Source organism: Pygoscelis adeliae, unplaced genomic scaffold (assembly GCF_000699105.1).
Source record: "Pygoscelis adeliae isolate BGI_AS28 unplaced genomic scaffold, ASM69910v1 Scaffold608, whole genome shotgun sequence".
In the NCBI taxonomy this organism is placed as follows: domain Eukaryota; kingdom Metazoa; phylum Chordata; class Aves; order Sphenisciformes; family Spheniscidae; genus Pygoscelis; species Pygoscelis adeliae.
Genome location: NW_008825407.1, coordinates 437,968 through 465,959, shown reverse-complemented (window position 1 = coordinate 465,959; position 27,992 = coordinate 437,968). Strand labels below are relative to the sequence as shown.

The 27,992-nt window shown below is 40.7% G+C and overlaps 1 protein-coding gene across 2 annotated transcripts in view; it reads left to right on the top strand.

The window, feature by feature from the left end:
* Positions 1–27,992, top strand: part of ARHGEF12 (Rho guanine nucleotide exchange factor (GEF) 12) — a 78,359-nt gene that overhangs the window by 913 nt on the left and 49,454 nt on the right. The window lies entirely within an intron of this gene.

The following is a 27,992-nucleotide window of genomic DNA, read 5'->3' as shown; positions in this document are numbered from 1 at the left end:
ATCTGTCCCTTGCTTTAGATACCTGCTCAGGCCTCTGGGCTTCTCTGCAGGTGCTGCCGTGCGCATTTCGTCAGCAGTCTGGGATTCTCTCACTTGTACTGGGATGCTTCAGAGGCAGGGGAAAAAATGTATTTTCTGTTGTGAGAAAAAAAAAATCAAGTAGGAAACCTCTTATGTGCTTTTGAGACAGAAGTATGGAATGAGTGTCTTCAGGGTTTTTTTTGACAAGAGGAAAAGATACCTTTTTTGACAGTTGCAAGCTGAAGAAACTTCTCTTTTATGACATCTTTTATTATATTCTCCTTTATTGTGCATATTTGGTGGTTAAGGTGTGAATGTGTGTGACAAAGGCCTGGCTGCTTGGGCTTTCATGGCCAATACAAGCACTTCTTCCACAGGAGAGAAACCAGGGCTGGGACAGAGGGATGATGCTTTTGGGTGCCTGAGATGACATTTTAGACTCCAGGTGTGGGCAGGAGGGAGAGTGAGTGTAGGTCTCACTTACACTTAGGCCTTTTCATAACTCCACAGGTCTTAACAGACAGTACAGGGCCTGAGCAGTGCGAAAGGGCTCTAGTACAGCTCAGAACCACATACACTCTGTGTTTATGACTGCTGCTCATAGAGTACCAAGTCTTTGAATGCATTGTGTAGTATTTTTGTACTAGCAGAACAGGTGACAAAAGAAAACTCTTTTCTCTTTTGCAGTGCATGTGCATGAGATATTTTTGAGTTGCAGGGCGTTTTTCTTCTGTACCAGACAAGACAGTGACAGTAAAAAGAAGGTGGCATTTCAGTGGCTTTGTGAGAATTTTGTCATGTACTTAAGAGCGTGTGTCTTAGGGTAGGTTGCAAGATATCAAAAGGAACGACAGGATTTTCATACTTTCAAGAAGCAGTTGAGTGATGCTTGGGAAGGAAAAGCATGAGGACAGGGAATTTAATTTGCTTGTTAGTAAAACAAAATACTTTCCATTACTGAATTGGAACAGCTAAATTGAAAATATAGGGGAGACAAAAAATGTCTCATTTCCTTTTGCTTTCAGTCATGTCAAGAGGATGTTTCTGCTTGGTGTTCCATTAAGGTTCTGGTTCAAAAGACTTGATACAGCTCCTTACCTGACATTCACAGCCCTGGCAGTCTGAGCGTTCTGGCAGCAGCTTTGTGTGACGGTGGGGGGAATGCGGAGAAGCAGGGCCTGGCCTTGCCACTACTCTTCACCTCTGGCCTGAAGGAACCCCAGCTCTGGGGGTGCGAAGGGAATTCAGTCGTCGTGGCCCATTTATTCCCTGGCTGAACTTCAGCAGAGCGCCAGATGTGGTGGTGGTGTGTGTTCTCATCATGTGGACGTCTGCTCACTAGTGTCTGGAGCAAGGCTGCTCCATTCTGTCTACAGCATTGTGCAGGATCTGGAGGGGGTTGTTTTTCGGTCACTCTTGTCCTAGCAGTATGTTGGTGAAAAGCTTGCTTTCCCATTAGGCCCAAGAAGCTTCTGTATTGCCTCTTTAAATCTGACTCTCGAGCTTGGAACATAAAGCAGGTGAAATATAAATAAACTCGATGCTTCTAGTGTCATTAGATCTGCATGGTATAAATCATATGACATGTTAAATTGTCTCTGTATTTATCAGTGACCTTCCTCGGTGGGATCGAGTTGGGAACCGCCTTAAAACAGAAAAACCCAGCTTGCATCTGTGCCAAATGGTATTATGAATATAATAGGGTAGCATGGGCCTGCATTTTTCTCCACATTAGCTTTACATATTTGCATTTTACATATGTATAGCTGCTTAAATCCCTGTTACAGACAGCAAATATTTCCTTTTGTACCCCTTCAGTTTAAGATGGCAATCATTCTGTGTGTTTTGATAGCTGTTTGACATTTCCCTTGTCCAGGTTGCACTTGTCCCGTCCTTTCTGTGTTTTATGTCTTTTATGTTCTTGCTGATGGTGTCATGTATGACATTAAAGTATATGTGAATTAGAAGGAATGTATGAATGTCCATTTCTAGTGCTGTTCTGTAGCCAGTATGATAAATGGTTTTTTCATGAAGCCCCCTCCTTTTTTTTTTCCTTCTTTTTTTTTTTTTCCTCATAGCGTTTTCTTTTTTTTCCCAAGAAAGTTCAATGGATTTTAGTGTCTGAGACTATGCTGAAATACAGCCATGCCGGTTCACATCTCGTGTGTCTGCGATAATTTTCTCTGTGGACCAAATCTTAACCCAGTTAATTTTGATAATGGTTATGCTTCATCCCTGAGTTGGATTCTGTTATCCAGCTGGCTCATGAAGCAATGTCATTTTCTTGTGTCTTTTTCCTCCAGTGTCTTAAGGCTGGAGGGAGGTGAGTGCCTGCGGGAATGGGGGAATAGCAGGTATTGAACAAAAAGATGTAACAGATGTTAAGACTTCTGAGAGTGTAATGACTGTTCAGCAAAGTTACTGAAGAAGCATCTGACACGTGCTGTTCCCGGTCAGCTACTGAGCGTTTGGAGAAATGTCTAAAGGGTGCTAGCAGAAAAAAGATTATCTTGTAATGCAGTACTTGAGATTTAGAAATACATAAGCAAAAAGTGGTCCAGGATAGCCATGGTGCTCTGTGTGGCTTCTGATGGTATGAGAGAGTCAGAACTTTAAGCAGTGACATTTACTTCCCCTTTCTTTGAGGGGTGTTCTTTTACTTTGTCAGCTGCTTCTTTTCATTATCCTGTTGCCCAGTGGACCATATCAAACAATTCATCTTCAGCCTTATTGCTCTGCCACTTTATGTTTGTAAACATTCACACCCTCTTAATTTAATCCTCTCTTAGCTATGCTGTGTTTGTTTAGAGGCCTCCTAAGGTGGCATTTGTCTTGCTTAACTTAATAAGTCTTTGAGGTAGACATCTCTATCGGAGCTGTTTGTTTAGATTGCCTTTATATTTAGGGGAAGAAAATAGGCACATCTAGGAGACCATTTCTTATCCTAAAGTAGGTATCTAAAATTATGACAAAATGCCTGCTTGTTTTCATCCAGCTCTGGATTTAGGTGAGACTTGCCATACCTTTTAGCCTGAAAATTTCTGTTTTTTTCTTCCACAGATTCCTGTCTAGTTACTAGTGCCACGTTGGATTTTTGTTGCTGGATGCTGTTTTGGGCTGTCAGCGTGAGGATTTTGGAAGGGGGAAATTGGACTACAGGGACTATCTAAGGCTAGCTTTGGGACCTCACTCTGGGTAGTGAGTGGCTGGGTAGGGTATGTTAGAGGAGGTGTTTTCCTGTTACTTCTGTGAGACTGCGTATGAGCGTGCCTGCATTCGCTCGCTTCAGAGCTCTTCTGGCCCGGACACACTTGGGCAGGCCGGCTGGCTTTGGGCGTTGCTCTGTTCTGCCGTTTGTGGCAGGCGACACATGGCTGAGCGAGATAAGGGTTTTATTCTTTGCAAGGACATACTGGGGCCGGGATGAAATTCGGCCATTTGCAGGCTCTGGTTGGCCACTAAAGGATGACCAGAACTCTGCTGTATCCTGTTATGACATTAAAGAAACATTTGTATGCGATTACTTTTTTTTTTGTCTCATAGTTAACTGTATTTTTCTTCCTGTAACCGTTCCAAACACGCTACAGAGTTGAGCAATTGCACGGCTACAGAACTTGCTTTATGTTTCTTTCTGTTTATTAAAGCACAATAAAAGAATGGAGGCTCTTGCTGCTTTTGCAGTACCTTGTTGAGGAACTGGTGACTCTTCCTATGCAGTTGCTTGCAAATGAGTTTTATTTATAACAGTGCTGTAGTTTCTGTTGCTATGATTGGAAAATAGGAGAGGCAGAATTTACACATAATTACCCTTGAGAGGTTTTAGTTGCCGATTTGCTCCTGACTTGGTACTAAAATAGACCCTAATTGTTTCTTATCTGCTTAGATGCACTTTCCCTGTCTTTGGCTGTTTGTAAGTCCCTGTAGTAACTGGGACTTCTTTAACTTTATGGTGGGGAAAAAGGGGTTCATTTTTTCCAGCAGGGTAAGGGTAAGAACTTCATAGAAAGTCACGCCTTAGTGTTATTGAGTAGCTAGATGTTATTATCATGCAGTTATTTAATTAGTAGAGTTTGTAAGATCTAATATTTATGGAAAGCTGCAGCACAATGTCTGTTTCTATGGACTAAAAAGTGTAATAGTCATTGAGGCAAGTCTTCTTGTGCTTTCCATTGTTGTGCCTTCACTATGTTTGCAAATTAGTAGTTGACATAGTCTTGTTCATAAATTCATTTTCTATTTTGCTTTTATTGAAGCTGTCAGAAGAGAGTACTGTCTGTGATGTTTACTATTGGCTAGGAAGCAAATGCTACCAGTTCATGCTGCATAGTTTATTAGGGTTTTTGCTGGAGACAGAAGTTGAGGTGAGCTTGATTTTCTAGTTTTGAGTAGAGCTGTGGGCGTCATGATTATTTGGGTGGAGGCAGGAATGATATTTCATCTGTTAGCCCAATTGTATAATTCTCCCTGTGCACATAACTCCTATTATGGCATTTATTAGTGTTTCAAATGGATAGATTAGGAATGGTACTGGGATGTAGGCTACTTCAATTTTAGACTTTTAAAAATCTTGTCCAGATTCACAGGAATTGGGGCACGATATATTCAGCAGCAAAAAAAATACTTGCCAGAGCTAATTATGGAAAGCCTGGAGGGTATGTGGGATTGCATGAAAAGTCTGGAGAAATGGTCTGGTGATAATCGAGCTCTTCAGATACCATTCCTGTCAAAGTGATATCCATAGAGGCCTAGGTAAATGTGCAGCACATAAACCCTGCTGCAAGATGGAGGGACCTCTTTGACTTTTCCAGCCTGATATAGTCTGTTCTACAGAGAACTCTGACTGACTTATCATGGTAGCGTTTGAGTGCTGGTAGCGCGTTGACACAGCTAATGACTGTCATGTATGGGTTGTCCTTCTCTGTGTTGCACCCCTCCCCTTTCTTCCTCTGGAAAATTGTTTGCACATTGGAGTGCTTTAAGATCACTGTTCTTTTTTTTAATGCCTGCTGTTGTCCTATGTAGAGATGCCTGAGAAGAAATGTGCATCTTGCCCTTGGAGCAGAAGTTGCTGAGGTCACTGGTGAGCTTTGTGGGTGCTCATTTGTGATCTTCTCAGACTGATCTTTATAAAACTGACCTCTGTATTGATGAGCATGATCCATACAGGAGAAGACTTTCTTGGTCCTTGAGGGAGGCAGCAGTGACCACAGTCTTCCTACTGGAAAGCAAAGTAGTCTTCTGGTTACTCTCAGAACTATTCTGTATCACATTGTAAAAGTAGTGATTTAGGCACTGAGGATTATTTGGCAGTCCATCTGAAGGTGGTGTAGAGCATTCATGTATTTGCCAGGGGAAAGCGGTGCAGACACCTGTACCAGTTATTTTACATATTTCATGACTATATCCCAAGATCTCTTGATTATTTCAAGAAGTGGGGTCTCCTAGTGAATTTGTGCCTTAAGCATTTTGTGTGAACCCTGTTCAGTGAGTAGCTTCAGTGCCTGTTTCTGTTTCCCTGCTTTCCCAAGAAGCTTTGGAGTATAATCAACACTATTTTTGACATTAACTGTTTGTTTTCCCATTTTTTCCAGTGTTTGGGGTAGCACTGTTTGCCTCTCATGGTTACAACCGTCAACCCCCACCCTGGCCAGCCCAGTGCTATAGCTTGTAGTCATGCAAAGTGTCTCAAAGAAGAGCAGTGTTTGCCTTGGTCTGGAGACTGAATTCTCCACTTAAACCTCTAGGTGGTCCTTCTGGGTCACCGGGGAAGTATGTTGGCTGTGCTGCTTGAAAGAGAAGCTTAGGCTCTTGCTTTCAAGGCTTTATCCTCCAGGTTTCTCATTGAATACCTCTTCCTTCCCTCTGAAAATTAGCAGTAGGAGACTGGTTAATGAATCCCATTCGTATTATCCTTGAGTTTCTAGACTGGGTGATCTGAGATGCTAATAAAAATGCTTCGTGTGGTATTCCTAAGGCTCCGCAAATATTCCTCCACCTAAACACTCTCTCTTCTTTCACTCTAGTCCTGATATTTTATCTACTTCGAGATAACTAGATCTTTCTTCTGTAAGAGATGTCAGTAGCACTAAGAGAAAATAGACTTGAATGCATGCTTTCTGGTAGGTGATGCTATGTTCTGTTCTGTGGCCCTGTTCTGGATAATTACTAGGGTTAAAGAATAGAAGTTAGTTCATGTTAGGTCATGTCTCAGCTTGATTAAACTAAGGGTCGGGAGCCTGGATATAGATCATGTCTTAAGGTCAGAAGAGAGGGCTCAAAATAAGGACGGGGAAGCAGTAGCAAAGTAATTAGTAAAATGAAAAGGGATGTAATACCTGCAGTGTTTGATTAAAAATGTACAAGGGATAAAATACAAGGCAGGATACATACAAAATAGGAACAGCACACTTAGAAAAAGACAGGAAGAAACAAGGTTTACTCATTTTTCTTTTAAAAGAAAACATTTAAAAATAAATATATTAAAAATGACAGGAAAAAGCAGTGTTCTTATGTTTAAAATGTAAGCATAAGTATAAATAGTAAAAACAAAACAAACAGAATTCAGTCTGTGACATTCACAAATCGTCTACTAAACATCACTTACGCTTTGTTATTACTCTGCATCCTTTCCTTGACTATTTCCAGTATTGTGTCTGTTTGACTTCTGAGACCAATGGGCAGGAACCCTTTCTTGCGTAGTCGCACCATTTAGCAAAGTCTGACAGTAAATAAGAAATGTTGCTGTTTACATTTGTTGGCAAATGCTTAAATATTATCTGTGTGGCTGGCTATTTTAAGCTTTGTTTTGACAACACTGAAACTTCTGGGCTCTGTGATGTCAGTTGGTAAGGTACTTCATTAAATTGCGCTGGCACTGGAAAAGCAAATGAATGGTGTCCTTCCTGAGGCTGAATGCTTGAGGTGGAAAAGATCCTAAGGCATAGCACGTGAGTTCCTGTACTTGAAACAATTTGGTTGTAATCTGTCTGGATCGTTGTCATACCTGCTGAAGATAGGCAGTCCCCCTTGTAGGACTGGCATGCTAACAGTGTGTGCTGTCCTGGAAGTGGCACTTGGGTCTCAGTTCGTTTAAGGGTTCAGAAAAACTAAACCTTTTGTGATCAGGGGACAGGGCTATGTAAAAGATGGACTGAACTGTGTGAATTGAGCAAAAGGGCCTCTTCTGGTCATTATAAAGAAGTTGCAGCACTGATGCTAGAAACCTAAGGGAGAATCCCCAGGTTATGGGAGTTCTTGGTTGCTCTCAGTTGGCACAAGAAATGTGTATGCAAGGGCAAGACTCAAACTGGTTTCCATCTGCTCCTGAGCTCTTGAAATGTGTGTTGGAAGTCTTCAGAGATATTGGTGGAAATTTTAATTTTATCCAAGTGCTGTTCCTCCTTGAAACTGTGAGTAGCAGCACAACTATTCTTGTGTATGTGAGAAGCTGATCTTGAATTTATTTGCAGACTGTGAATCCTGGTTTGTGGTATCACAAGCAATCATTTTACCAAGAGCTTGGGTGACTTCCCAGGATGAACCAGTAACCTATGAAGAGTTAGATACTCTTATGGAGTCCTGAGTGAGCTGTAGGGCTGGAAGGGGGTTGGAAAGCTTAGGTGGGACCTGAATTGACCTGAGCAAGCATTTCCCAGTCTGGAGGAAAAGACCCATCTATTTAATAAAGCACTAGACTGATCCGAGACAGGTACAGGATTCTGAATCCACCACTCCCATAAACATACAAGCTTCAACCTGCAGGCTTACCTAAAGTATCTGATGGCTGCTTGAAAGTCTTTTTACCCTGTTATGATAGTGGCTGTTAGTGTAGCTTATTGGCAGCACATCAGACAAGGCGTCTCCTCTCAGTACTCCTGTGGCACAGAGGCACCATTGCATGCTCCTGTTGCGCCCAGATGCGAAAGAATATTCTGATGAGTAGGGACTGAGATCAAAGCTACCAGAAAAGTGTTGGAAAAAGGGGAGAAGAAGAGAATTGAAGGAGGGAAGCTGTAATGAGCGAGGAGAAAAAGGAAATAGGAAAAAGCTGCAATGTAAGACATGAGAAAGTCAATAGGAAATGAGGGAGAGGGAGAGAAATTGGGAGAGGTGGTGGCAGTTGCCAGATAGGAGAGAGGTTTCCTGTCTGCCAGTGCATTCTGCAGGCACACGTCAGCCGTAAAGGGCTAAGACCTGCTGGTGTAAGGCAAAAAACCCTGACAAGCCAGGGCTACAACTGTGGTGAGTTTTCTGTGGAGGACTGAAGATGTGTGTTTGGTGTCTGGGAGTACCTGTCTATTTCTTGAGGAGGCTGTGCGGATACCGTTTGGGTCCAGAAAGCTCTTTCAGCCATTGTAATGCCTTCTAAAATTTTGCTCTGGTTTGAGTAACAGCAAGTCCCATATGACAGTGTTTGAGCCATGATGATGATAATTCCTGTCCTTTTGTTAAGTGGCTTTTAAAGTTGGTGCTTGCAAGTAAGAAAATAATGAGGTTTTCTGATCTGTGTCCATAGGATATTTCTTTCCACCTTCTGAAAAATTATGATTATGTGATGTCCCAAATTAGGCAGTGACTTCAGCCAAAAGTAAGCTGCTCTTCTCAGATCATTTCTGGTTTTAAAAGAGTGATTTTTTTTCCCTGCTGCTGCAGACTGCTCTATAGCCATCTAACCTGACTTAGGTAGGCAGCATCATAACAACTTTGAAAAAAAATATTCAGGAGGAACTGTAATAGGGAGAAGGGGATGAATGTATATGATGTGAATTCCCTAAATGTAAGGATGGGGGGGGAATGATGGTTTATCAAAAATACTTCTGTGTCAAGGGTAAAAGTTCTTAGCTTAGAGATCTCATAATGATGAACTGCAGCTCTCAGGTTGGCAATTTGTTCTCGCTGTCTGTTGAGAGACACAAAATGATAGGTTGTGGTTTGCCCTGCGTAGTCCCTGCGGTTTCAGTAGCGGAAGTGGTTCATGTGGGTGCAGATCTGATCTTAGCAAACCAACAAGCTCAATCGTTTTGGCTGGTGAAGGTGGTATGGGGATACTGCAGAGAGAGCTGTTTGCAATTGTTGTGGGATTTTCTTTGTTGTAAGGATGCGTCAAAGTCTGTAGGGCACTGGTAAAATGAATACCTTTGTCGCAGACTACTTCTCTACCCTTGAGTTATAATAGAACCTTCAGCAGTAAAAGAAAATGTTATAATAGTTCAGAAATGGGTACATGATCTAAAAGAACTTTGCTCTATATCTGGTCTAGTTGCTTCAGTGGCGCGTGCCTTGGTGTATGAGTTTGATAATACTTACTCAGCGGTTGGTAAGTATAATGTTGCCAAGCACTGCAGCCCTCTGAGTAGTATTGAAAGCCCCAAGTTTTACACTCAGATATGTCAGGCCTATGAAGTTATGTAAAATGTTCAGCCCACTCACATTATGGAAATTGTTGTGAGAATAAAACCCTGTAATACTTGGGGGGGGGGGAGGGAAGGCAAGCATACTTTCCAGTTCTTCCAACATAGAAAGATGTAGGAATGTTGGTGATAGCTTTAAACGCTGGAGTGTTGTTTACTTTGGATGTTAACCAGTGCAACTTCAGCTGTATGTATTGCATAGCAAACCTTGACCTCCTCTCCCTTTTCCTTTTAGTAGACTTATTATCAGGTTTTGCACTCATCAGTGAGACATTAACTATGTTTTTTGGTGTCTGCACCTGTTCACCCGTGCTTTTGACTCCCCCCTCCGTAGATGGGTTATCTGGCTGGGCTCTGGCCCTAGTAATCCAGACGCGCAATCCCTGGTTTAGGTCAGAAAAACGCTTCTTTCCTGGCGGTGTGAAACGTGCTTGCCTGGTTGTGAGATACAGTAATGCTGCCTGGCGGGTGCCAGGCGAAGGGGACGAGTTGCTGTGTGCTGATCATGGCTTGTTTTGACAGCACGAGCCTTACTGGAGGAGGCTCTTCTCTCGGCAGAGCTCCTGGGTCACGTGTAAAGCAGAAGCAGATAATTAAGCTTAGTTGGAAGGGGGAGAGGAAATAGCCTTGCAACAGGTTTGAGTTTTGGGCAGCCTGCAAATCTAAATGCTCTTGCTGGAATTCAGCCAGATGGAGAGAACCTGCCCCTTTCCTCCTCCTTTTTTTTTTTTTTTTTTTTGTTAAATTTTTTTTCTTATCATCATGGCTCTGCGGCTACTGGGAGGCAGCTTCACTGAGCCTGCTTACTCACTGCAATGACAAGAACATCACAGTAGCTTGGAGTGTGCTGAAAATTTTGCTCCATCTGTTGCTCTTCATATACGGAGAAAATGACTCCTTTAGTTCTGTAACATGCATCTTGGAATATTGATCAGTTGTTGGATCAGCAAATGGCTTCAGAAATTGCTGAAGTTTACTCCACCAAAATAAGTTGGTTCCTCTGCTTTTATTGGGAAGTGGAAATATATTTTCCCCAAAATAAGTGTTCCTTCCCCAAAATAAGTGTTCCTTTAGAGTGTATGTAGGGATTCAGGGTTTTTCTTTTTTCTTTTTTTTTTCCCCCCCTCCTCTCCTTTTTTTTAAATGAACTGTCTTTTAGGTCAAAACTGCAATTGGCCCCAAAAGAGCATTTCAACAGCTAGGTAAAGAGGGGGGAAAAAAAAAACCCAAACCAAAGAACATACAAATAATGAGGTGGGGTTTGGGGTTTTTTTGTTTGTTTTTAAAAAAAAGATTTGTAATTGGTTGTGAGGATAGGCACAAAGGGACTCTGGACACTTCAAACAAGGACTGTTCTGTTCAGGGACCTTGTTTGTTTAAATCCCCATGTGAAATCTCTTCATCTTCTTCTCAAAGTTGTATTTGGATCCGTTTGCTGTGGTAGTAAATTTGAAATACAGTGATTAGCTGTATGGCAATGAGAAGCCTACTCGGATATCTGGGACCCCAAAATGGAAAGCTTGATTCCTGTGGGATTTTAAGAAATACTTTCTGAGTTGTGCTAAAGCTAGTAGCATTCCTGAAGGTGGTCGCATGCTCTGAGAATCCATGGGCACTGCATCCTCCCTTTGTCTCTGTTACCTCTCCAGCTGTGTGCGCACTGGATATAGATGTCAGGCTGCATGAATCTGGCACAGAAATAACAGATCTGTGGGGCAGCCCTTTGTCAGTGACAAATACTTTGGCTGTCACCGTGGCCCCAGGATGTGTTTCTCAATGGCAGTCAACCCAATTCAGTTGCATGATAATGTGCAGGAAGAAATGCCCAGTAGCAAATGAATTTTGTCTTGTAAGATTGTGAGCCGCCTCTGCTCTCCCCCTCCTCTCTCTTTTCCATCACGTGGAGATGTTTGCTTTAGATTAAAGCACTTCTGTTGGCATCCTGGTGGTTTCCATGCTGCAGTGGGTCTGATTACATATATTCCATTTCAGAACCGCGGGCAGAAAATACCTTGGGAGAAACTGCCTTACTGCAGGCTGTTCACAAATTTAAAGAAAACTATGTTTCCCTTACTGCTTTAATGCACTGAGTACTGATGTTTTGCTGGTGACAAGTACTTAATTTTTATGTTTGCAAGTTTCTTGCATATGTGGTAACTTGAATAATCTCAGTTACTTAAACTCAGCTGTTGGTTATGGTGATAACACAACATTTTGTTTAATCCTGTGAGGATGTTTGACTGTGGACAACTGCTGATGGGTAGTGAACATGTTCAGTTAATACAGTACAGCGGAAATTGGAGAGGGAGGTCTGTATATTGGCATTTGGAGCATGCTTTGATACAACATTGAGGGAGTTGTGGTTTCTTGCAAGCATGGATGACTCTCAGATCTAGCTGATAAGAAGAACAAGTATATTAAAGTTTCTGTAGGTAAGCTGCATGCATGCTCTGCTTAAATGGAAATGATGATACTTAATCTTGTATGTTTGATGATCAAATGTTATCTGAAAAGCAGCTGCAATTACTGTGTTAAAATTTGCCTGGTTTTAGCGCTATTGCCCCTCCAGAGGCTAAAGCAGGAAGCATCTCGTGAGGCTGCAGCAGTACTCAGCTTGTGAGCAAATACTAAACAATTCACATGAATCAGCTACGAGGCCCCACTAAAGTGCTGGCCTGCCTCTTTGAGGAAATACACCATCATAATTACACTGGTATAACTAGCTACGTGAACGCTCTTGCTTTGGAATTTCAAAGTAAGAGGCAGATGCACTGCTGTAGTTACAATGGTAAAGCTTTTTGGCAAGATCTAATCCCTTCTTTTTCTCTCTGCCCATCTCCTGACCTCTTGCATGGCTTCGGTGGTGTGCTTTAGGCACGACGATTGCTGTGAAGGGGGAGATGGAGAGCCCTGGAAAAGACTGTTAATTGTGCATTGCCCTGAGGGCAAAGGAGAAATTGTCAATAGGACAGACTCCGAAATAAAATTAATTCTAGGCGACATAACTCAAACTGGTATTTGGCTCATAGACAATGTCTGGATACACTGTGAACTCGAAATACCAGTGGTTGTATGTTCCTTGTCGCACTGAAGCGATGAGAGAATGAAAGTGTGTTCTAGTGCATTAAAGAAATGGATTTCTGCATTTTCAGAGGCTGGGGCTATGCATACAGGTATTGCTACCTTGCATTTTGTTCGTTCCCCCCCGCTTATAGAATTTGGGAGTGTAAGGCTACAGATGCGGAATACAGTAATGATAAAGCCAGTGCTGACTTGCTTATGGGGTCAATGTTTTGGTGCAGTTCATGTCCTTTAATATTTTTATATGTATTGTACTGTAAAGCTGGGGCAGGATGAAGTCTACGATGAGTTGAGAACACCCTGCAAAATCCTTTGGAAAGAATAAGTCAAGCTCCGCCCCCCTGGTTCTCAATACATAGTAAGCAGTTGGTGGAGTTTATTAGGCCTGAAAGTATTTATTGCGGAAAATTTCCAGCTCTAGAGTGTACCATAACAAGGTATTGACTGCTAAAACCATGTTATTGGTCTTGTGTTTTTATGTCTTTGAATTATGACACAATTTTAGCAACTATGTTCAGCAGTTTGCCATGAATGATGTAGATTTTGTCTTAGAAAATGGAGTATCCCCGTTCTCATTTTTCTCTCTTTTCAACTTGTCAACTATACAATAATTACTTGTCTCTCTCTTTAGTTTTGTATGCTGTGTTGGCATTGATTCAAGTTTGAAACTAGTGACTGGCATAAATACCGTATTTTGGAGCTGTTTTGGGGGGCTGCTTTTTTTTTTTCATAGGCTTACTGGAATTGGTTGAACTTAATTCAATGACAGGATAAGCAAAAATTTGTTTAGATAGGCTGTTCTGAAATGTTTAATGCCTTCTAAAATTGTTCGTGGTAAAAGATCAAGGAAGGAAACAGTATGACCTTTTAAATGAAGCTCCATATATCCTATTTTCCTATGCCAGAAGTCAGCCCAGACAGTGAGAGACTGAAAGAATTAGGGTTCTCTTTTATAGAGGATCTTTCACTTTTTGCTTTTACAGATAGGTTTTTTTTTATTGTGTCACAGATTTAGCAGACTTTACAGCTGTCTCTTAATCCATTTCCATATTTGTACCAGAACTTTGTTATTTTAATTACTGTCTGTAGAAAGTTGTCTGGTAGCATGTTGTGTGTCATAGTAGAAAACGGTGGGTCCTTCTGTGATTTTTTTTTTCTTTGGTTAGCAGATTCTTTACTTCAGTAATATCTATTATTAGTAAATGCTTGCAATTAACAATTGTGATTAAAGTTTTAATGACTTCAGTGTTTTCTTTTTTGAGGATGATTTTTTTTAAGCACTGCATTTTGCTTAGGATTGATGCAGCCATGCATTAAAATCAGACAGATGTGGTTCAGTCTTGTAATGATTGACTCTGTAAAGTAGGTTGCCAGTCTAATCCTAACTTGTGCTGATACGTGCTTTTTAGTCAGCTGGCTGGAGCCCGGAAGGTGGGTTTTGTTCAGAGCAGAGCTAGAGGATTTGTATGGTGAATCATTCAGTGAGGTGCATAATAAATTGGGTTGTATCTAAAGCAATAGAGAGCTGTTCTATTTTTTTTCTCCTCTACCCCTGCTTTTGTATTTTCCCGCCCTGCCCAGTTTATCAATTTCTTTCATGTCTAAATCATCCTTGCTTTTTTCTTTGTGGGTAGTACTCCTCTTGTTTCTTTTGTGCCAGGTTTTGATTTGAATTTTGCCTGGCATTCTACAGATGCTGTCCCTTGAGTTTCACATAGTGACTGCTGAAGCTGTGTCCACTAATGTACTTATAAAGTTGGAGGTATTCCTTAGGGTGTTCTCATCTGGTGGTATCTAGGATCCTAAAAGCATTTGGTTAACTGTCATGTAGCATAATGCTCTGAAACCCGAAAGCTTGCAGGTCTTTTGGCTTACTTGCATGTGCATTACTAGCACTCAGTTTAACTTTCCTTCCCAAATGTGTTGTATATGCCAAGTATCTGTGACTTGGTTTCTGTACCTCACAGGGTGCCACGCAGACTTCTCTTAATAGTCTTTTAAAAAAGGAATTATGGTACTGATTTAAGATAGAATGGCTGAGTAGTGGTCAAATAATCTAGATAGTATTTCTACTTCAGCAATTGTTGATCTACTTTTTTACTGCAAAAATAATTTCCTGTGTCTGTAGCTCAGTTTCCTATTTTTCAAACTAGGTTCCAGTAATTTAAGGCATGTTTCTAAGAAGCTGAAATAATGAAGGGTTTGTATATGTGAAGCAGTGGTTTTGTAAAATTACTACTTTATCTGACGCAAGCGCTCCTTAAATTGTCTACTCTGACTTGCAGAAATTCCGAAGAGGAAGCTTCTGTATCTTTAACTTCCCCGGCCTATTATGTAATGCAACATACTTTGGATACTCAAATGAAATAACAACTCATTTGTTCATCAAGTGTCTTCTGTTTTCCATAAAGCATGTCCAAAGTAGCCAAACAGAAGATTTCTTAGTCATACGCTGCTTGTGAGTCGTTGATATTTCAGGCCAATAAAAGTTTACAGAAGAACACGATCTATGCTGTGAAGGCAGAGAGGGTGAACTTACCCACCCCGCGTGCGTCAAGTCTGCGCAGTTCTGCACGTGGCAGAAAGGGATCGTCTGTAGGCGATGGAACAAGTGTGTGGTAACAGCTGCAGGTCGGGCAACGTTTGTGTGCTGCTGCTGTCAGAAACTGTATCGAAGGATCGGTATCGGTCCTGTAAAGACAGAAGGTCAAAGACCAAGATGTGTCTAAAGCAAAAATAAAATGTACGTGACTTGAAAATAAGGCAGCGTAGGCATAGAGGGGAAAAAAAGGTGTAGTTTGTAGTTCTCTTGGTGACAAGAAAGAAGTGCCATTGTGAATGAAGTATGAGAGTTCTGACCTTTTTCTCTTTTTGAGGGGGGAAGAAAGATATTCGCCATACTTTAGTAAAGTGAAGTTCAATGCCTCTGACATCTTTGTGACTTCTTGGTGGGTATCTACATTCTAAATACTGGCCCACTATTTTTGTACTTGAAAACACTCAGATGTTTCTCAGATGTGTCTAAAAGATGCAGGTCATCTAGTGCACTCTGTGTTCTTGCTATATTATGCTGAAATATGTCAGATTTCTTGCATATCTTCTTGTCTATACTTTTATATTTACATACTCTTGTTCAAAAAAACCCAACATGGTAACCTTTTGCTAGTTGCTGTTTATTTGAGATGTGTGGGGTGTATTTTGTTGCTTTATATAAAAGATAGGAGAAATAAACATCCTGAGCACGTAAATGAAAGGGAGAGAATGAGGGTCAGTGCTCATAACGTACGGCTTTATAAAGTATTTAGATACGCTGATGGGGGAACTGGGCAGCCTTTCTGCCTATCATTTATGATTTTAGGGGCTAAGGAAGTGCCTTGGCAAGCTTTTTGTTTATTGATGTGATGTGTTACAATGTTAGGGATTCATTGATTAAGAATGCATGTGTCCATCTATCCCATATCCTGATAGTATCTGAACTAAATCCTTTTTGGAGAATAGATTTCTTCATCTGTGCCTCTTTGAACTTCCCAAAAATTGTGAGCGAGGTTCGGCCTCTTCAGCTAAGCTGCAAACAGGATGCTTAGCGCTCAGTGTGGTGAGGCCTTAGGTTTTGTTGTTTCCAGCAGTGGTAGTGATCAGATGCAGAGCTCTTCTTGCTGCTCTGTGGACTTTTTTTTTTTTTTTTTATACCACAGGGGTGTGGACTCCGTTCCTTGGGGACCACTTTGCTTCCGCTGCATGGAGCTCTGGGAAGCTGTTCTTTTCCCATGCCTGGCTCCTTATTGGGGTAAAGGTCTGTGAATTCTGCATAAATATTTACCATATCCCAGCCTGAGCAGCTGAGAGCTGCTAATACTGTTATTGAACAAGAAGAGCAACTTAGGTTGCTTGCTTGCCAAGTGTATGGTTTGTATATGGGCAAGAAGTGAAGCATTCCTTAATCAATAAAGAGTGTAAGGGAGGCTGTAGGGACCAAAATTGCGGTTACTTGAGAAAGAATGATGAAACAAAGAGACTTGAAAATTCTGGAAAGTGAAACCTGAAATATACAGGCTTGTAACTTGTAGTGAGATATTTTAGAAGCACTTATTTAACTTAATTGTCTTATGTTTTATTACACTTTTTCTAAAAGGACGCAGAAATCTGGCTAAATGACGAGGAGTTATCTAATTATTCTTTTACCATCTCTCCTATGTTCTTGGGAGAGATTTCTTTTTTAATGATAGGGAAAGTGACATCTCTTTTCCGTGTTTTCTTTCCTTATCCTCCTTTCCTGTTGTTGTCCAGGACTGTAGAAATCCCTGTAGATTTAAAATAGTGATAATAAATATACAGTCCTAGCTATATTTCAGCCATCTCTAATTTCTTCTGAAAACCTGGTTGCACCAAACTCTTTCTCACTTTTTTTGGTCAAAGATTTACACACACACCCCCCCATCCCCCCCCCAAATTGTTTTCTTCTCGTGCCCTGTGGCTGAGAGAGTACCGAGGGAAGGAAATCTGGGAAATCAGAGTAGGAAGCAAGATATAAGCTTCCATTCCTGAATCTTTCTTGTTTTTACACTGTTTCCTGGCAGCTGCATTGGTTTGTACTTGAAAGGAATGCATTGTGTTGCTTTTACCCAAAAGCTGTAGATAAAATATAAATAAAAATTAATACTGTAAAGTTATAAGTTTATTATGTGCATAAGCAAAAAACTGCAGCCATCAGTTAAGTCTTACATGACTGGTCTGTGTAGTTCTGCAGTGATCATACTGGCTAATAATCCTGTTAAAAATCAGTTATTCATAAGCCCTTCCCCATTCTAAGTAAGGAAGAGAACTTTGTCTCAAGTCGTGATGCCTGCCACCTTTGTGATATTTTGAGTCTGGACATACATAATAGGCTTCAAAAGGTGGTTGGTGCTTTAGAAAGCAATGTTCTTTTGGAAATTCAGTATTTCAGGAAAGCAGCAATCTACAGGATTGGCCCTGATTACTTACAGCAATCCCTTCTGTATTGTTTTTACAGTGTAAAAGAAACGGTAGAGCAAGAAATGAAGAAATTCAATGCTGGGCTCAAGAGTTTGTTCTCGTAATAGTTTTCCAGAAGTGCTGTTGCTGTGCCCTGTGCTTAAATCCTTTTTCTACTTGATGCTTTTCCTGATAGACTGAAATTTCATTTGGATTCTTCAAAGTGTTTTTGACTTTGTTGTAATGAAGAGAAGGCTGCAGTATCTATTTCTGAAGCTTTTAAGATTGTTTCACGGTACAAACGCATTTCTTTTCCCAAGCATTGATATCAGTAAGAGAGTTTTTATGTTTAAGGGGATTGAAAATGTCCCTTCTGAGGTAAAGGCCTAACACAGCCTTAAAGCATATTCCTGTTGTATTCCTCCATTTGTTCACAGACCCGAATGGTTTCAAATTAAATATTTTACATGCAAATTTCAAAAAGTAAGCACTCTGCTCAGAGGAATTTGACTTTTGCAAGGATATAGTAAGTGATACTCTACGATGTTGTACATATTTGTTCTTATGATTGTAAAGCAATTTACAAATCTTAAACTTGTGGTATTTCCCTGCAGTAGGGTAATATGCAGTTTTATTGAAGGGTAAACTGAGGCGTGCAGCTAGGGAATGTGAATTTCTGTGGAGGGGAGCAGATCTGGTTCTGACCATCTGTTCCAAGCTCCTCTTGTTGGAGTGCGTTGTTTGGACTGCTGCAGTCAGTAAGGGTACTCTGCGCAATGAAGGAAATGGGAAACAACAGTGTTTTAAGCAAAATGTAGTTTAGTAAAGTAAGGCATATTGGCCTGCTAACATTGTTTCATCTATGTTTCACTTGATTATGAGGAGCATTAGGGAGAAGAATTAGGAAATACTTGATTTTAAAATGTAATCCAGGTTTAAAAATATCTCTGTTTTGACACCCTCTTTATGCTTTAGCAGTGGCTGTTTCATGCACGTGATTCTCACTCAGGCATGAATAAACTGGATATGAAGCTCTGCTCTGGGATTTGCAACGACTTTTCCCTCGCTTCCTTAACTCTGTGATTTCATGTTTGCTTAAAAAAACCAAACTGTTCATGTCTGACTTTTTTTTTTTTTTTTTTTTTTTTTTTTTTCTTCCTGTGCTTCGGGTCATATACTGGGACTCTGAAAGGAAGAGGTGCTAGCCAGTGAGTATCTGAGCAGCTGGCTATGTACTGGCTTTTTTGCTTTCCTCCGGTTACCATTTTCTTCTTGAGAGCTGACATTTTCTTTTCTGATTTGTGAAATTCTTAGAAAATGTGGAGCTGGGCAAATGTTTCAAAATATGAACCAATGAAATGAAGCTTACTACTACTTAGAAAATGATAATGCATGCCACTGGAAAAGATCGAAGCATGGAAAATACAAGCTCTGGCTGGGAAATTATTGCATGCTTAGAACCGTGGAGCAGATAGATGTAGGGGTAGGAGTTGATTTCTTTGGCTTCCTGTCTGCTGTGTAATTGTAGCCTTGATGCAGTTGTGGCTTGGAGATTATATTTGGTACTAGCATGCATTGAACTAGGCAGCACAGAAGTTGTGGTGAGTGTAGTCTAAAAAATTTGGTCATGAGAACTGAGGAAAAGCAAAAAAAAAAAGTACTATTAATATATTATGTGGTTTGCTGCAATTTCATCTTTTTAATAGGCTGCATGATTTGGGAAAAAAGTGGGATTTAATTAGGAATGGTAATTCAAATCAAATCAGCAAAAAATATTTCGATTGAGTTAGATGGTTTTATGGCAAAGGCTAATATAGAGATCTTGCTTTCTCTCTCATCCTGCTGTACGTGGTGGCTTGGGTGCTTGTTAATGGAGAGCCATGCATCACACCGCCTGGGGCATGGTTAGAGCCCTGGGAAGATTTACATTAATCAAACACAAACAGACAGTGTAGCGTGAAGAAATTTCTATCCCGCTAGCAGTGCTCACAAACTTAATTAGGTTATTGGGGCAGAAAAAGAAAACAGCCCCTTCACCCTCCAATCCTTCTTCCCCAGGGCTTGACCAGTCATATAAGCTATAAGAGCAGTAAGCTCATTGCCCCCCTGTTTTGACCTCCCAGTTTCTTTCCCTGGGTGACAGAAAGAGGCATGCTTTCATTCTCGCCCTCTTTCCTGCTCTCTTCTCTTCTAAAACAATACAGAGGCTCTGTTTTCCTGAGACTCTGTGCCTTTCAGGTGCCACGGTGGTCGGGTGTTTTCAAAATGCCTGAAAACAAAATACATTACGTGGCACGGTGTGACCCTGTAAAAAGGCTGAAAGTGGATTGAAGGAAAAATCTTGCTGCCCTATGCCAAGCCTTTGTTCATGTGCCTCATGTGGTGCAGTTTCTTTGATCACTGATCTGATTTAAGAACGTGCATGCACATATATATGTATATAGACATATACATGCATATGTGCATATACATAAATACATACAGAACATACATATCTATGTATTGTATATACATATACAGGTATATATTGTTCTGTCCCTCAGGACAGTTGGAAGTGCTAAATTTTAAAATCCTAGCTCTCTTCTGCTTTCTTGTTGCATGCAGTCTCTGTGGGATGTACGTGGATGCTGTTCTCTGTGTGTCCATTAGCAGTGCAGCATAGGGCCACAGCTGATGGTGGTTGGGAGGAGGTGGGAGAGAAGAGGTGGAGTTTCTTCCCTTCCCTCAAGTGGTCGGTGAAAAAATCAGGCAGATGCCTCTCAAGGATATCGGATAAGCGTAAAAAACCCAGAAAGCTTCCAAGAGGGGTAGCTGCACTCCTTGGACAGAACTTGGTCTCAGTGTATTCCCCCGGGAAATGGGCCTTTGGGATCTCCCTGTTCAGCTGACTTTGTCTTGTGAAACAGGTAACATCTGAGAGTCTTTGTTCCTATTCTGTAATATATGAATATACTGAAAGATGAGAAAATAGCTTCCTTGAAGGCTGAGGATAGAGAAAGAATCTTTCCTTTAATATCTATTGGAAAAAGCGCCGGGGGTGTGTGTTGTGTTTGTGTTGTGTCGGTTTTTTTTTTTTCCTCTTTTAATAGCTGCTGTGTGAACCTTAGTTATTCTTTTGTATTTTCATTGTGAAAATGGCCAATTAAATATGCTTGCTGTGAAAATCTGTGCCTCAGTGTTCTCAGCTCAAGAACAAAGGTTTTGACAGCTAGGAAAGATGCCTTAGATGTAGATGCTGGCAGCACTACCTTCTTTCCTTTTCCCAATGCTGAATTACATACCAGCATGTTAGCAGAACCTTCTCACTAGCTTTTGCAGTCTAAGTGAATGTGATTTTTGATAAGCTGATATTTTATGCATGTTGATGTTAAATTAGCTATTGGTGTTCAAGAAACCATCTTTGAGTGTTTTGGGTGTTTTTTCTGAATACAGTTTTCACTGATCTGTTCCTCTATTTTTGGATTTCATTGTAAAGTGTTCTAAAAATCAAGCAAATTTCATCAGTAGAGGATAGTCACAATAATGGTCTGGACAGTACTGTTGGTGCAGAATTGAGACAGTGTTAATACAGTGACAGCCATCAGAGCATTGAGAGACTTCTCTCCATTTGCAGTAGTTTCTGCTAATGTATGGGTTAGGAGGATTTGATGTAGAAGGTCTGTGAGATGCTAATCACCACTGGGGGGGATTTGGTTTTTACATATATATATATATATAAAAGTATATATATAAAAAAAGCCTTTTTTTTTTTTTTTGGTGGATATGCAATAAAGTGGTTACTTCCCTTTGTGGACAGATGCTCTTTTTCCAGGAAGGCAGCACTGTAGGTGGCTCTGACATGAAGAGTTAACCGTCTAAAATACTGAGTGACAATCTGCAAGTTATTGCAAGCTCTGCTCTCACCAAAGTCAGTGAGAGTTGGCAGTTCCCAGCCTTGTGCCTCTATGAGGAGGAGGTACCAAGAACTGGGTGAGTGAAGCGAGTGGGGAAACAACTTAAAACTGGTATCGATGTTTCTGATAGCTTGGTTATCTCTATACCACTGCCACATGTCTTGAGGAATTTTGCTGCCATTGCTTCTTAGCAGCTAGTAGGTTTCCTGAGTAAATGTTTTTTCTTTACTTGTATTTTTATTTATTTTAAGAGACCCAAGAGGAAAATACTAATACAAACATATTCGGAGGCCTATTAATAGCAATGTATTTGACTCACATGCTGTTCTCAGGATCTTGAGCCATTTTACAAGTACCATGGCTTCGCTACTGGTTTTTTTCCTCTTCCATTTTATAGTAGAAGAAACAGGGCTTGATGTTGCCGTGAAATCCTAATCCTGTGTTCTGCTCCAGTCCTTTACAGTTGGTCTTTCTGGATTTATCCTGTAATTTAGATGAAGGGGAAGATGAAATGTGAAGGAGCAAAGCATGCCACGAATGTCTGTGTAAATTTTTTCACTTCTTATGCAATGTAGGATATGTGCATCTTTTGTCTTGTGTTTTATAGGTGAGACCTGCGTTTCAGGGGAGAAATAAGAGGTTTGCATATCACAGAAGTCCTTTTATTTTTCTTAGGCCATGTAAATACCTAAGATAGTTTTAACTTTAGTATGTAGCACTGCTAATCTCTTCATAGTTCAGTTTACATCACATATTTTCTTTTTTGTAAATTCTGACAAACTGAGATGTATGGTTGAGAAACTTTCTATGGATACTTTTAAAGTATGAGTTAATGCTAGGATAGAAACCCTCTTGGGAGGTGCTGAAGCAAGTAAGGTGAAATGTTCAATTAGTTGTATATTTTTAATTTAGTCTCAAATAGTTTAGATTTCTATTGCCCTTGGTGTTTGCATCTACATGAGCAAAACTTCACCAGCAGAATTAGCTAGATTGGAAGCTGTGAAGGGCTGAGCTAATAATACACTATACAGGTTAAGCAACAGTGTGGTAATGATTTCTTGGTCCTCTCTGTGCTACAGCTTTCGTTTGTAAAATTGTGTATCCAATTTTTCCCTGGTGTAAATTAGGCCACTGGGAGCACTTTGCCTTTGGGTAGTTTAAGACGTATTAGCTGTAAATTAGTTTATTGCAGCTGGCAAATATTTAGAAGCTTTGCAAAGGTCGTAAGGGTGGATGTTGTCTGCACATCGCATGCAGAATGGGTGTAGTTTGACCAAAGGTTCATGACTGGGTGGGAGAAGGAAAGGCAGGGCTGAAAATGCTTTTTGGTTGAGTGGCTGCTTAGCTGATAAATTCCTAGTTCTTGATGAGCAGGCAAGTCTTGGGTTTGAAGTGTTGGCATGACATTTCTAGACCAGTAAACGTGCATTAACCTTTAAAACAAGCTAACAAGAGAATTAAAGGAAAAATTAAATTAAGACAAGGCGCTTTTCTTGGAGCTAAGTATTTTAGTCATGCTGACCTTATTTATCTTAGCAGTAACTTAATGAAATTTTGTGTCATACAGGAGGTCAGACAAACTGATAATACCTTTTGAATATATAAATCCATCGGTGAAGGTGTTGCTGAGCTATGTACTTCCGCTAATGTTTTCAAATTGTAGTAACATCTGTATCAAGGTAAATCTCCAGTGAAATATTAGAGTCAGACATGAGTTCATAATGCTGAGGAGAACAACTCAGCCTTCTTGGTTCCTTAAAACATCTTTTGAAAGACACGTTGGAGGAGTAGTAAATATGTCTTAAGGTGGATACTTTCTTACTGGTATCTAGCACCTGAGCTACATTTATTAGTTAGAAGCTATAGAGGTGTGGTGTTCCTGTGCAAGGCAACTGTACTCACTCACCAGAAATGTGAACTCTGGGCCAAATACTCAAATGTGGCTCTGAACCTTGTACATGTATTTGCAAAACTTAAAGCTGGATAATTGGAGTTAGCGTTACGGTATTTTGAAAGCTACATTTCCAGTTGTATTACGTGCACTGTGTTTTTTCTCCTCCCTTTCTAATTGCTGTCTTTTGCTGTTTTTAAGAACTGTTTCCACACTAGTCTCGTTGCTGGTTCATAACAACCGCAAGCTAGATATGGCATTAATAAGGAACTAGGCTGTGTGCCTAATGAAATGCAAAAACTGCTTGACACGCTGGGGCAACACGAGTGATCTCCAAGCCCTTATGTGTGCGCTGGGTGAAAGCAAATCCCATGGCAGTTGATGGCTTTAGGTTTCTATGGTTGGTTTAGAAAAATAAAGTTGTCCGGCGCAGCGCTCTTGTTCCTTTGTCTCTTGCTTTGATTTTTGTGTGCATCTAACTAGAAAGCTTTTCCAGACGCCGTGTAGGAGGAGTGGTGGTAGGGAGGCGGGGAGTAGGGCTGCTTCCATTGAGCCAGTTCTGTATTGCAATTATTGGCAAGCAAAGCAAACATTTCATTTCCCCGTAATTAGCTCCAGTTTAGGGAGGCAGGTTAATTTTGACTGCCACGCCCTGTCTGCGCAAGAAACCTTGTTGCTTTATTTGATTCTTTCGGAGAGGAGCAGTCTGTGGGCAAAGGGATTTAAAATTATTTTCGGCAATGAAAACTGGAGAAAAGAATCAGAACACACGTGTTCTGTGCTTTTTTTTCCCTCAAAGAGCTGAAGCTCAGGTTGCCAAGATGATATGAAAATGTGGAGAAAAGGGCTATTTTGGAGCTCCTCTAGTATGGCCGAACAGTGCATATTTCAGCTGCTTTTCCTTGCTTCAAGGAAGCTTGAGCTCTCTATGCCTGGGAATATTTGTCTATAGGCTACTTAAAAATAAATAAATAAGGGAGAAAACTGGGTCATAACTTCTGAAATCGCAAGGCTTGACCTTTCTCCTGTACCTGGTCAATTCTGTTAAGTGGGTCATGCAATAAAAGCTTGCAGCCAATGAACAAATCGTGGACATTTCTGCTCTGCAGCACACTAGAGTTTTGCTGAATTTCTTATTATGATAACGTTTTCTGAAGGTCTTTTTAGAAAAATACTTGGCCCTTTTCAGTATTTCTGGTGTTTAATTCATTTAATTTTTTCCATTTCAAAGATGTCAATTTTTCTTTCCCAGAGGTGGAAACTGACAGATTTAGTAACTTGTAACCAGTCAGGTTGGGAAGCTAGTAGGAAATCACCTGTGATTTGGCAACCTCTGTTCTTCATCAGTTTCTGAACGGAGTTTATTCCTGCTCTAAACTACATTCTGTGGGCAAACCACATCCCTGTTGCTCGAATCTTGCTTCTAGGCTGAGTCTAAAAGCAGCGTTAGGGAAACACGAGCAACTTGGTTTATTTATGTTCTCTTCCACTGCCCCCCTCCCCAGTTTTAGTTTGTTTGCTTCTACCCCATTGTAGAGATACTAAACAATAGGTGTCCTTGTCTTAAAAGGCTGTAACTTCAGGCCCTGTAGATGGAAAGCTGATGCTTCTGAGCCTTGGAAGTCAGTCAGGAGTGGAAGAACAGTACTGGCTGCTGAAAATGTCTCTGTCCCCTCCCCTTCGTAGAGTTTCTGCGGGGACTAAGAGTTCTTGCAGGGTCCTGGCTTCAGCAGCAGAGCAGCACAAAGGCCACATTGAGAATAGCTGCTGGGGAAGCCCTCCTTCCTTGCCTGCCCTGTAAATGCAGTTCTTTCTCCATGAAAAGCCCTGACATCAGCTCTTGGAAAAATCCAAGTGCTTGTGTCATGGAAAATAGCTGAGGCACTTGCTTGGGCTGGGACTGAATGACTGAACTGTGGATGAAACTTCTGTAGAGATGCTTTTCTTCTACCCATTCCAAACGTTTCTGTTCATAGAGAAATATAAACCCTTCCCATCTGAAAGTTTTACAGCAAAAGGGTGCTAAGGAAAGAACACAGTTGGCTATACTATATTCAAAGTACCCTGCTTGTCGTTTTTCTTTTTTTTTTTTCTTTCTGTTTAGCAGACACGGTTGTAAGCTCCTTTTAGAGCTGGTCACATCTGTCTGCAAAGAGTATTTCCCAGAGGGAGCAATGTTCATTTGGATGGATGTACTACCTGTATCATCAGCAAATTCCATGTACCTCCTTGTGTGGAGGCAAAATCTTCATGTTCTTGTAATCCACTTTATGAAGAAGACTTATCTTTGCGTTCTTTTTTTTTTCATCATCTTAAAATGATGTTTTTCTCTTTTCTTGCTCTCTTCCCATGCTGCTGCCTTCTCTTCACCCCTCTTGATGAAACCCTCACCCAGAATAAATCTCCAGTTAACTGCAAGAATGAGAGATCGTTCTATATAGATACAGATTTTTTTTTTTTTTTTAAAAAGCTCAAAGAGGAAACATCCCTGTGATGGAAAGGTGCTCTCACTAGCACCAGTGGAATGCTCTTTTCCTGTAGAAATACCTTTCTCCTGGGAATCCTCACCTTCTCTTCTTAAAGACCGTCAGAAACCTGCTAGCTTTCCAGACTTGTGAAAAGGCATAATTTTTTCCTTGATTTTTACCAAATTTATCTTAACCTAGTTTGCGTTAAGTGCTTAACTCGGCACTTACAGTTGCCATAGCGCTGGTCCCTTGCATTGATCCTTACACTGATTCATCAAGAAGTATGTTGATGGGCTATATTGGCTACTCTGCATTTTCTAAGCTAAAAGGAAAATTAAATGGCATATTCTAGTTATGTATAGAAACACTGGTGGGCCAGAAAAACAATATAACATTGACTGAGTTGGAGGTATCCACTGATGCTTTATTAGGGCAAATCCAACACTGAAGTTGCTGGGAATGTTTAGAAGACGGAGAACGGTGTGGAGTCGACGCAAGAAAATATTAGCAATATGGGCTCTTCAGTCACTTCACTAAACTTCCAATGTTCCTTCTCAGAAGGCCTGTTCACAAAGCTGCCGGTAATCTAAAGCTAATAATGCCAGGAACGATTCTTCCATGAGTCATTGCGTCAGCTGTGGTTGCTGCCTTGGACTCCTACAAAAATAACATAGAAACTTTTATTGCCTAGCTCGGTTTCACCTCCTTGTGCACTTGCTACAAGTTCATAAGATCTGTCTGTAGGCTCTGACAGCTCCCAGGAATCCACGCCGCCTGGGTCCCTTCCTCAGCCTGGCTGTTTCTCTGCACCTTGCATTACAATCTGTTGTCATCAGTATGCAGTGGTTTTTTTTGTTTTTGTTTTTGGAAGAAAACTCTCTGGTTTCCCCGAGGTTATGTAGTTTGATATGGGGAAAAGACGACACTGCATAAAACTGCTCTTTAAGTGGGTTAATGCTAAGGTAAATAGACTTGATGTGTGGAATCAGTGTTGTCCACAGAATAGCTGATGTGGTTACAGCTGTAGTTTGTGGGCAGTACAGTGAAATGGCAGACTTCTGTCTGCGTTTTTTCTTGGTTGCTAATAGTTGCCCACTTGCTGCATCCGTGTTTCTCTCTATCCGCCTGTCATTTGCTATCTCATCAGTTCCTTTTGCTCAGCCACTGTCCCATACAGAACGCGTCTACCCCTTTTTGTTGTGACAGAAGACAGCCTTTAGCTCTATATTAAGGTCACATTGGTACTGCTTTTGTTCAGGTCATGTCAGCACTCTCCCATAATACCTTTCTCAGGGTTTTTAAGCCCAGCAAAAAACTGCCCTGGTGGATATCTACATCTGCAAACTGGGAAAACAAACAGACTTTTTTTTTTTTTTTTTTTTGTTTCTTCCCATCTCTTTCAAGATTAAATTCTGGGAAATGTCTGCAGAATGGCATTTAAGACATCCATGCTTACTGTACTTGCAAGGCACTTACTTAAACCTACTAGATTTAGACAGAAAATGTAGCCTTTTTCTGACTGCTGTCAGTGCAGGTCCAATCAGGGTGTTGAAGCTTAATAGGTACTGAAGGAGTTGTATGCACTAGATGCACTTGAAATAGTCATGAGATTGTTCAGTGATTTTTATTTTTTTTATTTTTTTTTTTTTAAACTGTCACCCAAGAACAGACTTCAGTTCTTCCAGTTACAAGATCTGTTTGGGTATGTATGAGGAAGAGGAGAGTACGATCCAGCTCAGCCTTCCAGAACTGTAGCTGCGAGTTACACAACTCGTTTTGTCACCAAAATCCATGAAGGTAGTGCTGGCAAAAGGCCTCTCATTGACTAATTACTCGGTGAAAACCTCCTGAAGTGGGATGATGTCATTTTAAGTAGCCATAGTTTGGGGTTTTTATTGGGGGGGCAGATCAGACTTTGAGTTAACCTTTGGTTTTCCTCTTCTCTTTCTAAATGTGTGAAAAAGATAAATGAGTGAACCTGTAATATTTCTCATCTCTCCTGAGTTTGGGGTGTTTTTGCTGCTTTTCTTTCAAATTTAGATTTCTGTAAGAGGGTTTGTCTGTAACAAGCAACATCTTATTTAAATGAAACTAGTAAAGCAATGAAGAAGCTTCTATTGCAACTGTTCATCTCCTAATTAAAGATTAGTTCTGTCAAGCAAGCAGTTTTTGGCTGTTCTCTTTTGTATGGGTTTCACAATATTTCTTACTCATCCCGGCACAAGTTGTAGTAATTTATACTTGCATCGTGCAAACACACACAAGCTTAATTTTA